Source organism: Carlito syrichta, unplaced genomic scaffold, assembly GCF_000164805.1.
Source record: "Carlito syrichta isolate Samal-C Ts95f unplaced genomic scaffold, Tarsius_syrichta-2.0.1 Scaffold289420, whole genome shotgun sequence".
NCBI lineage: Eukaryota > Metazoa > Chordata > Mammalia > Primates > Tarsiidae > Carlito > Carlito syrichta.
The window spans coordinates 3,498-14,814 of record NW_007233516.1 but is presented as its reverse complement, the minus strand read 5'-3'; the positions used below and the strand labels follow the sequence as shown (position 1 = coordinate 14,814).

At 39.1% G+C, this 11,317-nt stretch overlaps 1 pseudogene; it reads left to right on the top strand.

The window, feature by feature from the left end:
- Window positions 1–1,096: 1,096 nt before the first annotated feature.
- Window positions 1,097–10,893, top strand: LOC103256430 (annotated as a pseudogene).
- Window positions 10,894–11,317: the final 424 nt, after the last annotated feature.

The following is an 11,317-nucleotide window of genomic DNA, read 5'->3' as shown; positions in this document are numbered from 1 at the left end:
TTCCTTCCCTCTACATCACCGTCTTCTTTAATTCTTTTTTTCAGGGGTAGAGGGATTGGTTTTACTTCTGTTTGTTCAATCTCCTATTCTTTATGTATGTTCTCTTACTTTTTTCAATTCTGGAGTTGCACTGTTTGTTGGGGGTGGTCCTTTTTGCAGTTTTGAGATTTACATAAGGTAGAAGGTGTGATTCAAAATCTATCTGCAGGTCCTGGTATTTGCTGAGAGGTATATGGATAATCTGAAACCCACTTCCCACTGCCTTGGAATCTGTCCGTGCAGTGGGACTGTACTCCCTGAAATAAAATGTGGTTAGCAGAGGGAAGAAAATGGAGCAGACAGTTGGGGGGGAGGAATGAGGGGGGTGTAGAGAGAGGAGTAAGGGGGGAAGCAAATGAGTATATCAACAAATGGAGAGAGAGACCTAAACTGAAACAGATAAAAACAATAGACCACGGCTACAGACTAACCAGCTCCCATACAAAAAAAAACCAAACATACAATGATGCTAACTTACAAGCTAACCAACCACCGTATTGGTGTACTGTTCCTCTACACAAAGATATGGTTTACAGAAAGGAGAAAAGAGAAGAAAAGGAAGAGAAAAAAAAGGAACAAAACAATAGGAATAGAATCAAGTCATTAAACTACCAGAACCAATTGAACACACTCTGAGACTTTTCCTTTAACTCCAATGTCCTTTCAGCTCTGATTTCTAGCTTTCTTTTCAAGCTGGTAAGTTACTTCGCCATTAGGGTCAGTTTCCCCTGACCTGCTGTGAAGGACAGTTCGGATCACCCTCCATTCACCTCTCACATCTGGCCTGTGTCTCTTTTTCAAGCTTGTTTCTCCCTTTTCAGTGTTGTTACCTTAATTGCCATCAGGTGGTGCTATCTCAGCTGCTCGCCCCTGAGGGGGTGGGGCCGGACAGGAGCTGGGCAGATGGAAGCCTGCCACAGGGCACACGGGAGGATACCCACGGCTGGCAGAATGTCACCGTGGCAGCAGAGGTGGCAGCGATCCCAGCAGTTCTTGCCTGCAGGGGCTTCAAGGACTGAAGTCGTGGATCACCTCAGGCACGGGGGCGGGATGCGCTATGGTCTTCATGGAGGCCTGGCGGCACCAGTGGCTGCTGTCTCTGTGGCTGCAGTGGCTGTCCAGACCACTGCCATGCCCCAGCGGTGGCGATGGCCCAGCCCCACATGAAGAGCAGGCTGCCGACGCTGGGGTCCGCAGCCCCTGGGGAGACAGCCAGAGACCCTCTGCCTTCTCCTTTGCAGAGGGTTTCATACACCAGGTTGCCCCATCACCATCTTGCCGGAAGTCCCTTAATTTTCAAAATAATGTGAGTTGGATAGAATAATATGTGAGTGGAGAAGCGTAAATAATCTTTCTAAATTAAAATCTTACTAATATAAACAAGATGATCTTTTAAAAGATCAGAGCCTTAAAACAAGACACAAAATTTGAGATAGCACAAATAGAAGACAAAGATAAGTAATTCATAAGAAAGCTCTACAACAGAAAATAATACAATAATAATATTTAAATGATTCTTGGTGCTTTGAGCTTCATTATTTAACCTTATTCACACTGTTAATGTGTATGTTTATCTAGAGGAAACAACCTTTATTCTCTTTGTTAATCACTGCCAATGTTGCTAATTTTTAATTATATATTTATATTTTTTAAGCAATTCAAATTCATAATCCTTTTGTCATAAATATTTCAAAGCAAATGCAATAATTTGTGTGTAATTTCCTATTTTGTAAGTAATATGATCGTACCAGTAATTTTAAACCAAAACTGATGGTTTTGAGATTTTAGGACTACTTGATTTTGTTTTTATTTTCCCCCTAATTCCATAAAGGTCTATAATATAAAACATATATCTTTTATATGTATATATATGTACACACACAATGAACATATTCATATATATATATATATATACATATATACTATATATACATGCACACACATATTAAGGAAATATGAGTTATGGGTCTGTACCTAGTCCTGTGATTAGTTAACTATTTGATGTTATATAAATTGCTTAAAAATCCTGAGTTTTCCAAAATGTAAATTTTGGGGGTTGAATAAGTATCTAAGGACTCTGCTAATATAGTATAAATTATTAAATCTAAGTAACTCATTTGTATAGATACAAAAGATAATTTTATACTTCATGAGTTTTAAAAGCTGAAAAGAAAAAAGAAATGAAATGCTCTTCTGTCTTGCTGCAATCACAATTTTTATTTCTATCTGAATTACACAAAGTATCAATCAATGATAACAATGTTATTAAATTAAAACTTCATTGAAATTTACCAATGACTGTCTCATAAAGGTCAAGCTGAAAAATAAAATCCCTTATGCTTAATTCAAATATTAAATTGGTTGTTTTGATAAAAAAGGAATAATGATAATATATTGAAGTGTAAAAATGAAAGCAAATATCCAATTTATATTTTAATTAAAATAATATCAAATTAATATGAAATAGTTGTTAAAGAAAGCAGAGAAGGCATATACCGAATACTAAAAAGATACTGTTGTTTTTACCATAATTAAGTGTTTCTTTGATAACATCTCAGACATCGTGACATTCATTTTATGTATAGCATTTTATTTATATGGCTTAGCTATGTGAACTAAGTCATTAAGAAGCCTTAGAATTACTGTCTTTAATATTCCTTTGCTGCACTATACCCCCCTAAATTATTTTCTGAAAATTGTGTAAGCTACTGTAAACATTTTCCCTTAGGTAATCATACTTTAAAAAATTATGGCCAGGCTCAGTGGCTCAGCCTGTAATCCCACGCTTTGGGAGGCCGAGGTGAGTGAACTGCCTCAGCCCGCGGGTTCGAGACCTGCCTGGGAAACTTGGCGAGACCTCATCTCTACAATAAATAATAATAACAATAAATTACCCAGGCGTGGTAGCACAAGCCTGTAGTCCCAGCTATTTGGAAGGCTGAGCTGGAAGGATCACTGGAGCCCAGCAAGTCGAGGCTGTGGTGGCCGGGAGCAGCCACTGCACTCCAGTCTGGGTGACTGAGTGAGACTCCAACTAAAAAAAAAAGAAAATTATGATTCCACAGCCCATTTATTATCACTAACTATAGTTCTGAAGGATTGAAAACATTCCAAATTATACAAGGGCTTGAGACTAGTTCTGCGGACAAAGCAACAAAAATTGGTAGGCATAAATGGACGTAATGAAAAGCAGAGTCAGGTCCATATTCTGAATGCTAAAACAAAAACTCTAAGGCTTTGTTGCCCCTAAGGGTCTGCATTAGACTCCTATTGCTGCTATAACAGACTACCATAAATATAGTAACCAATAGCAACACAAACTTATTATCTTACAGTTCTGGAAGTCAGAAATCTAAAAGAAGTTTCACTAGGCTAAACTCAATTTGTTACCTAAGTTGCACTCCAAAGGTTACTCTAGAGAGAATTGGTTCCTTTGTCTTCTCTAGAGTTCCTTGCACTTGTTAGCTGTTAGTGCTTTCCTCCATGCCTCAGGGTAACATCTTCAAATCTATCTCTCTGACTCTTTTGGCTCCTTTTTGTAAAGGGCCCCTGGATAATTTAGGATAATTGCTCCTCTCAAGATCCTTAACTTAATCACAGCTGCGAAATCTCTTTTACCATTAAGACTCTATATGCACAGAATCCAGTGATAAGGACAGGGGCATTTTTGGTGGGTTATTACTCTGCCCATCAAAGATGCCTACCAAGATTTCAATTTCACAAACATATATGTCTAGATATCTGAAGAAGACACACGGGGTTCTAGAGGAACAATGAGATGCTGTGAAAAAAAAACTCAGACTTTGGTATCACTCACAGCATTTTCAGACCCCAGAGCTGTCATTTTCCAGCTACAGAACTTGTGGAAAATTATTCGCTCCCTAAGCCAATTTTATCATTTCTTGAATGAAGTTATAGATAAAATGAAAATGAAATGTTCTTATGAGAACATATGGCAAAGTGCTAGTTATTGCTGATATTATTATTATACAGATTAAGTCACACACATATTCATACATATACTTGAAGTTTTTAAAGTTAAATTACTGTCCAGCTACAATTTTCCTTGTTTCTATATCAGATATCTTTATTGATAGTTATAGAAGCACATAATAATTTTGTGGCTGGAAACAGCATTAATAACATAAAACAAAACTTTAGGAAAAAAAAACCATTTGAATGTGTCTTCCCAAAATATGGATGTCTCTGTGTTATTTCCCAGCCTGGCTGTGTATTTACCCCAGCTGCACCAACCCTGAAAATGATCCTTTGAACTTGCATTTGACATTTGTATTGCTTATTTGTTTATAGACTCAATGTTTCTATTCTATTTAATTTATTTTCACAAGTCTAAAAGGAAAAAATGAAAACTAAAAAATTGCTTAAAACTCAATGAGAGAAGGGATATAATATAGCTTATTATAAAGTGAATTTAATAATGTATGAACTATATTATAACCTGTTATGACTTAATAAGAAAAAGTAAATAGCCAGGCATGGTGGCTCACACTTGTAATTCCAGTCCTTTGGGAGGTTGAGGGGGGAAGATTGTTTGAAGCCAGGAGTTTGAGACCAGTCTGGGCAACATAGCAAGACCCAGTCTCCACAGAGAAAAAAAAATTTAACTGGGCATGATGGTACACTCCTGTACCGAGCTACTCGGGAGGCAAGAGGATTACTTGAACTCAGGAGTCTGAGGCTGCAGTGAGCTATGATTGTGCTACTTCACTCCAGTCTACTAGGTGAAAGAGTGATACCCTGTCCCAAAAAAAGTAATTGAAGAAGAAAATAAAGAAGTAAGCAAAGCATATATAAAGAGAAAATAAATACGCAAAAGTACAAATAACCAATAAACATGAAAAGTCTCACATTTCCCAGTAATCAGAGCAATGCAAAATTCAGAAAGTATTTCACCCGCAAGCTTGACAAAATTTAAAAGATTAGTAATAATACTAGAAAATATTTGTGAAATGAATACTCATAAACTATTAGTATAAATGGATTTGTTTGGAGATCAATTTGATAAAATGATAGTATTTCAATAAATAATATTTCATATATTTTTGCAGCACTTTAAAAAAGTTTTATTTTGGATGGGCTTGGTTGCTCAGCCTGTAATCCCAGCACTTTGGGAGGCCAAGCGAGTGGATTGCCTGAGCCCATGGGTTCAAGACCCACCCAGGCAACTTGGTGAGACCTCGTCTCTACAATAAATAAAAAAAATTAGCCAGGCACGGTGGTGCACGCCTGTAGTTCTGACTACTTGGAAGGCTGAGGAGGGAGGATTGCCTGAGCCCAGCAGGTTGAGGTTGGGCGACAGAGTGAGACTCTAACTAAAAAAAAAATTATTTTAAAGATGGGTAAAATTCAGAATTAGGTATACAGATGATCATTTTACAGGTCAAGTTCGGGCCTCACTTTGGTCCCTACTTCACCTGGTTTAAGATCAAGTACCCTTAGTGATGAAGTGTGCCTCCCCCTGACAGTTTCCCTTTCTTATAGTATTATGATAATTGTTCAGTGTCTGCTAATGAGTGAGAACATGTGGTACTCAGTTCTTTGTTTCTGTGATAGATCACTGAGCATTATGGATTCTAAATCCATCCAGGTTGCAGCACTTAATGGTGGAAAATTAAAACCACTTCGATCAACATTAATAAAGTTGTTTCATCATTGTTAATAAAAACAAAGGTATGTATCCATTATTAAAAATATTTTTTACATGAAATATGACTCTTTCATATTATGAAACACTGTATCTTTTTAGAGGAATCTGTTAAAGGTACTCAAGGTCCTGATAAGGAGGTATCTTTAAGGTGTGTTGGTAAGTAAAAAAGCATAGTTCAGAATTATAGATTATAATAATCTCTGTAATAAAAATGTATCTATAATACATACATGTATATGTATCTATATCTATACATATAGGTGTATATATTGTACGTGCATGAGTGTTTGTGGGTAGATAGGCAGGAAGGTAGATAAATAGACAGACAGATAGATGGATAGATAGATAAAGATAGATAGACAAACGATAGATGTAAAGTAAGCTTACCAAAACGTAAATTAAAAATACTTCTGAGTAGTAACATGAGAGTTGAGTGAGGCAAAATGGGATCTTAGCATTTTCTTTTATATATTTGTATTTATTAAATCTTCAAATAACGTATTTCCATGTTCATTTATAACACTGAGAAAGAGAAAAAGGGTTTGGCATTTAAATATGAAAATCAACTGAATGTCAGAAAAAGATGTGGCAAATCATAGGCGAAATTATATAAAAGGTTTTTAGTCAAGCTGAAAAGATGATGCAGGGAATTTCAGAAAGGCAGAGTAGCATGGAAAGGTGTGCATATATGAAAGTACACATGGGTAATTAATTACATAGTATACAGTCCTGGATGAGAATGTTTGTGTCTTTTGCTGATATTTAGAACATAAACTTGTAATTAAGAACTTAGCTGGGCTTGGTGGCTCACTCTATAATCTCGTGCCTTTGGGAGGCTGAGGTGAGTGGATTGCCTGAGCCCGCGGGTTCAAGACCTGCCTGGGCAACTTGGCGACACCTCATCTCTACAATAAATCAAAAAATTAGCCGGTCATGGTAGCCGGGCATGATAGGGCTCGCCTGTAGTTCCAGCTACTTGGAGGGCTGAGGTGGAAGGATCATCAGAGCCCAACAGGTTGAGGCTCCAGTGGCCGGGAGCGTGCCACTGCCCTCCAGCCTGGGCGACAGAGTGAGACTCCAACTCAAAAAAAACAAAAACAAAAACTTAATAACTCTTCTAATGAGGATGGTGACTAAAATGTCCCATACTGTAATAGTTCAGCCTTTATGTGAGCTCTAATTAAAATGTAAACATATTTTCAAAGGATGGCAAAATTACTTTGAAATCCATTTATTTCTCTCTTGTTTATAATAATACATTTTAATTTCACAAATATCCACTAAAGAAAATAAGAATTCCAGTTAAACTCTTAAGTGGTACTTGAAGTGAGGATCACCCACACAGACAGAAGCGGGAATAGAAGAAGAATCTGGAAGAGGAGAAGGAGAAGGAGAAGAAAGGGAAGAGGAGAAGGAAAAATGGGGCAAGAAGGAGCAAAGGAAGGAGAAAGAGGAAAAATACAGATACAGGCACTTGTATTTATCTAACCATCCTTTCATTGTGGATCTATTACTGCACATTGTTTTAGCACAAGAATTAGACAGGATTCTACACTCTTAAGACTTTCTATGTGTAGGAGGATATGAAAGGTACATGGGCAAGTTTAACAAAGTGGTAGACATTATTGGCAGAACACAAAGAAGTTGTTCTTCAGAGGTACATGGGATTCAAAAAGGCTTTATTGAGGACTTGATAAGTGAGTCAATTTGAGAGAAGAGAAATGTGTATGACTGCAGCCTAGGGTGCATTTTGGAAGCAACTGCTGTCTTAGATGAAGAGAGAACCAGATGAACAACTATTTTCAAACTATTTATATATATGTATATTAAAATTATATGTAATTCTCATATATGTATTTATATATATGTAAATAATAAGAGGTTAATAGCCCAAATATAGAAGGAACTATAATATCTGAAGTATCTAACCTTCTGGTATATGCTGAGCTCTCTTATTTGAGTATGTGTCCTTTTAAAGGATTTGTTAGCTTTATATATACTAAATACACCACAGTTTAAAATTTTGACTTTGAGTTTCCTTCAAATAAAGTCAGATTTTAAAGATTGGTGTGAAGAAGAATTCTGCTTGTAGATTCCTTCTATGTTTTCATTGTTATCCCCCCACCCCAATTTAAACTTACCTTTCCTACATGTGTAGGAAAACATATCCCAGACTTGAAAATAAGTAGAAAGTAGCATGTTCTTCAAATGTCATACTGGGAGACACCAGACAATAGGCCCCACCTAAGTACTTTCCAAATATTAGGAAAATATGGTTTGACTTTGCTGTTTGCTATTTGATTAGATTCTATATATGATAAAGCTAATCAAAAGATTTTTGATAAAAGTTATGGTTTTGATGCTTCTTAGAGGATTGATCCAGTTGTATGACTAACTTAGCAAATTGCATTATTTTTTAAAATACTTATAAAAATGTTAATACTTGTGAAAATTGTGTTATCATCTTACTAGTGCCTTTCATTAATGAGTTAAATAACATAGTGAATTTTGTTCATTTCACATTTAAAAAAAATCATTTTGTAAATTTTGGTAAAAGTTATATTTTGACATATATAATTCAATACTCTTAATTTTATTTTATATTTTATGTGACCTCTGTGAAATCTTTTTAAATCATTTAATATACTTTCATTCTAACAATGTTTTTTCTTTTTACATATATATTTTATAGTTTATATGAACTAAAATTAAATATCATAATGACAATAAGTGGTTAAAATCAAGGTTAAGAGAAGCATGTAACTTAACTTATAGCTGAATTCCTTGGGATAATTAGAAAATGAGCTAATATCATTGAGGATCCTGTGTGTTATAGCCATCACTGTTATTTAGAAATTAAGAATAAGAATGTTTATCTGGTAAGCCAGTAATTGGTGGGTGGTTAAAGAAAGCATCTTAACTGTGATGCTTTCCATCACAGTATAGTCTGACGGGCTCTTATGCCTGCTGTACTTTCTTTTAAAAAAGACCCAGTGCACTGAGATAGCAGTATCACAATAGAGGAAGAGTTTTAATAATCACAAAGCAGCTGAGTGAGGAGAACTGGAGATATTTCTCAAATTTGCCTCTTCAGGAATTTTAGGTTACAATTTTTTAAAGCAATGATTGGGTGGGCAGAGTGCCAGGTGCTGCTGACTGCTTGGGGATGAAGTTATGGGGGTATTGAAACTATCTTGCTGCACAAAGCCAGTTTCTGGGAGGGGGATCACATGATGGGTAGGGTCAGTTTCTCGGTAGTGCATTCTGGGTCCTGGTAGAGTCATGGAACCATCAGAATGCAACGTCAAAAAGCATCTCTAACACTAGTCATAGGTTTGATTACAGAGAGTTCACCTATAAAGCAAATTCTGTGACCACTGGCTACTGACCCCTGAACAGTAAACCATTATGGAGGTAGCTTGCAGGAAGGTATATGGGAGATGGGATCTCCAGAGATCTAAGCTGCTCCTGCCCTTTGACTGATCAAACTTCTGGATACCACCAAGGAAATCTGTGCAACTTTAGGCTCATTGTTTAAAGGGAAATATGTTTGTCCACCTCAGAGGCAGCTTCCTTACTCCCTAGGGGTCAGGAAATGAAGATAATCAATTGCTCTCTGTTGAAGTGACTATGTGCAAGGAGAAAAGCAAACTTAGAAACAACAGATTTGTTAATATCTATCCATAGCTGCAACTTTGTGGGACTTGGATCTATTCCATAGCTTTTACCCCAGGGCCTTATATTAAATTTGTATAGGCAGTTTCAGTACTCATATATCTCATATGGTTCCTGAACACCTATTTTTCAAGGCTTTAAGGAAAAAAGTTCTGATTTAATGAAATTGATTTATCTTCATGTGTCAAATCTTCATTTGTTATCTGCAGTGGCATACACTGTCAATGTTTATTTTTGTGTTTGGGTTTGGAGGGATTGTTTATTTTCTAGTGAAAGTGGTGAGAAAGTAGTAGTGTCTATTTACCAACCTTTGTGAAGATAAGTATCATCCAGGAGTGGAAATTATTCCTGGAGAAAAAGAATTAGACAGACAATTGTGTTTCAAAATTAAAACCCACTATTAGGGAATAATCAAGACCTATTTCCAGAAAAAGAAGTAATAATTTTTTGAAACTCAGATTTAAGGGCAGCATCTGGGGATGTGATCACGGAGGGTGGTGGCAACGAATTACAGACAGCATCATGACAGAGCCGGTAACCCTGAGCTGGGCCCAAGTGTGCAGGATCCTGTGGCAAGAGCTGTACCAGGGTGATGGCTTTCACCAGTCCGAGACACACATATCCATCATCACGGGCACATAGGACGACCTGACCAAGAAGAAGATCTCCCTCACCCTCTGGCGGCTGTTCTTGGATTACCACCTACCTGAATACACTTTCATCCTGGGATACGCCGGCTCCCATTTCTTGACAGCTGACATCCGCAAGAAGACCGAGCACTTCTTCCCAGCCACCCCAGAGGAGAAGCCCAAGCTGGAGTTCTTTTCCCTTAACCTACATGGTCGGCCGGTACAATGATGCAGCCTCCTGCAAGTGTCTGGATAGCCACATGAACGCCCTGCACCTTCTACCTGGCCTTGCCCCTACCATCTATGAGGCCTTCACCAGGAACATCCAGGAGACCTGCATGAGCCAGATAGGCTGGAACCGCATCATGGTAGAGAAGCCCTTCAGAAGGGACCTGTAGAGTTCGGACCTGCTATCCAACCACATCTCCTCCCTGTTCCACGAGGACCAGATCTACCCCATCGACCACTGCCTGGGTAAGGAGACAGTCCAGAACCTCATGCTGCTGAGATTTGCCACAGGATGTTCGACTCCATCTGGAACCAGGACAGCATCGCCTGCATCATCCTCACCCTCAAGGAGCCCTTCAGCACCAAAGGAGCTGCTTCGCGAATTGGGATAATTCGGGATGTGATGCAGGACCACCTCCTGAAGATGCCATGCCTGGCAGCCACGGAGAAGCCCGCCTCCACCAACACAGACGATGCCTGTGATGAGAAGGTCAAGGTGTTGAAACGCATCTAGGAGCCACAAGCTGAACGTGGTCCTGGGTCTGTATTTGGAGAACCTCGTCAAGGGGGAACCTGGACGACCCCACGCTGTCCCACGGGTCCACCACCGCCACCTTCACGGCTGTGGTCCTCTGCGTGGAGAACCAGACGTAGTATGGGGCGCCCTTCATGCTGCCTTGCCACAAAGCCCCGAACCAGCGGAAGGCTGCAGTTCCGCCACGTGGCAGGCGACGTCTTCCACCAGCAGTGCAAGGGCAGCAAGCTGGTGATCCGCGTACAGCCCAATAAGGCCGTGTACACCAAGGTAATGACCTGGAAGCCCGGCCCATTCTTCAGCCCTGAGGAGCCAGAGCCGAACTTGACCTGCGGCCAAAGATACAAGAGCGATGAGCGCCTCAGCCTGAATGTCTTCTGCGGTGCCAGACGCCCTCTGTGCTCGGCCGGGCACCACGTGGGCCTGGTGAATCTTCACGCCGCTGCTGCACGAGATCGCGTGGGAGAAGCCAGCCTCCTCCTCTATGTCAGCGGCAACCGGGGCCCGTAAAGGTGGACGAGCTGATGAAGAGAGCGGGCTTCC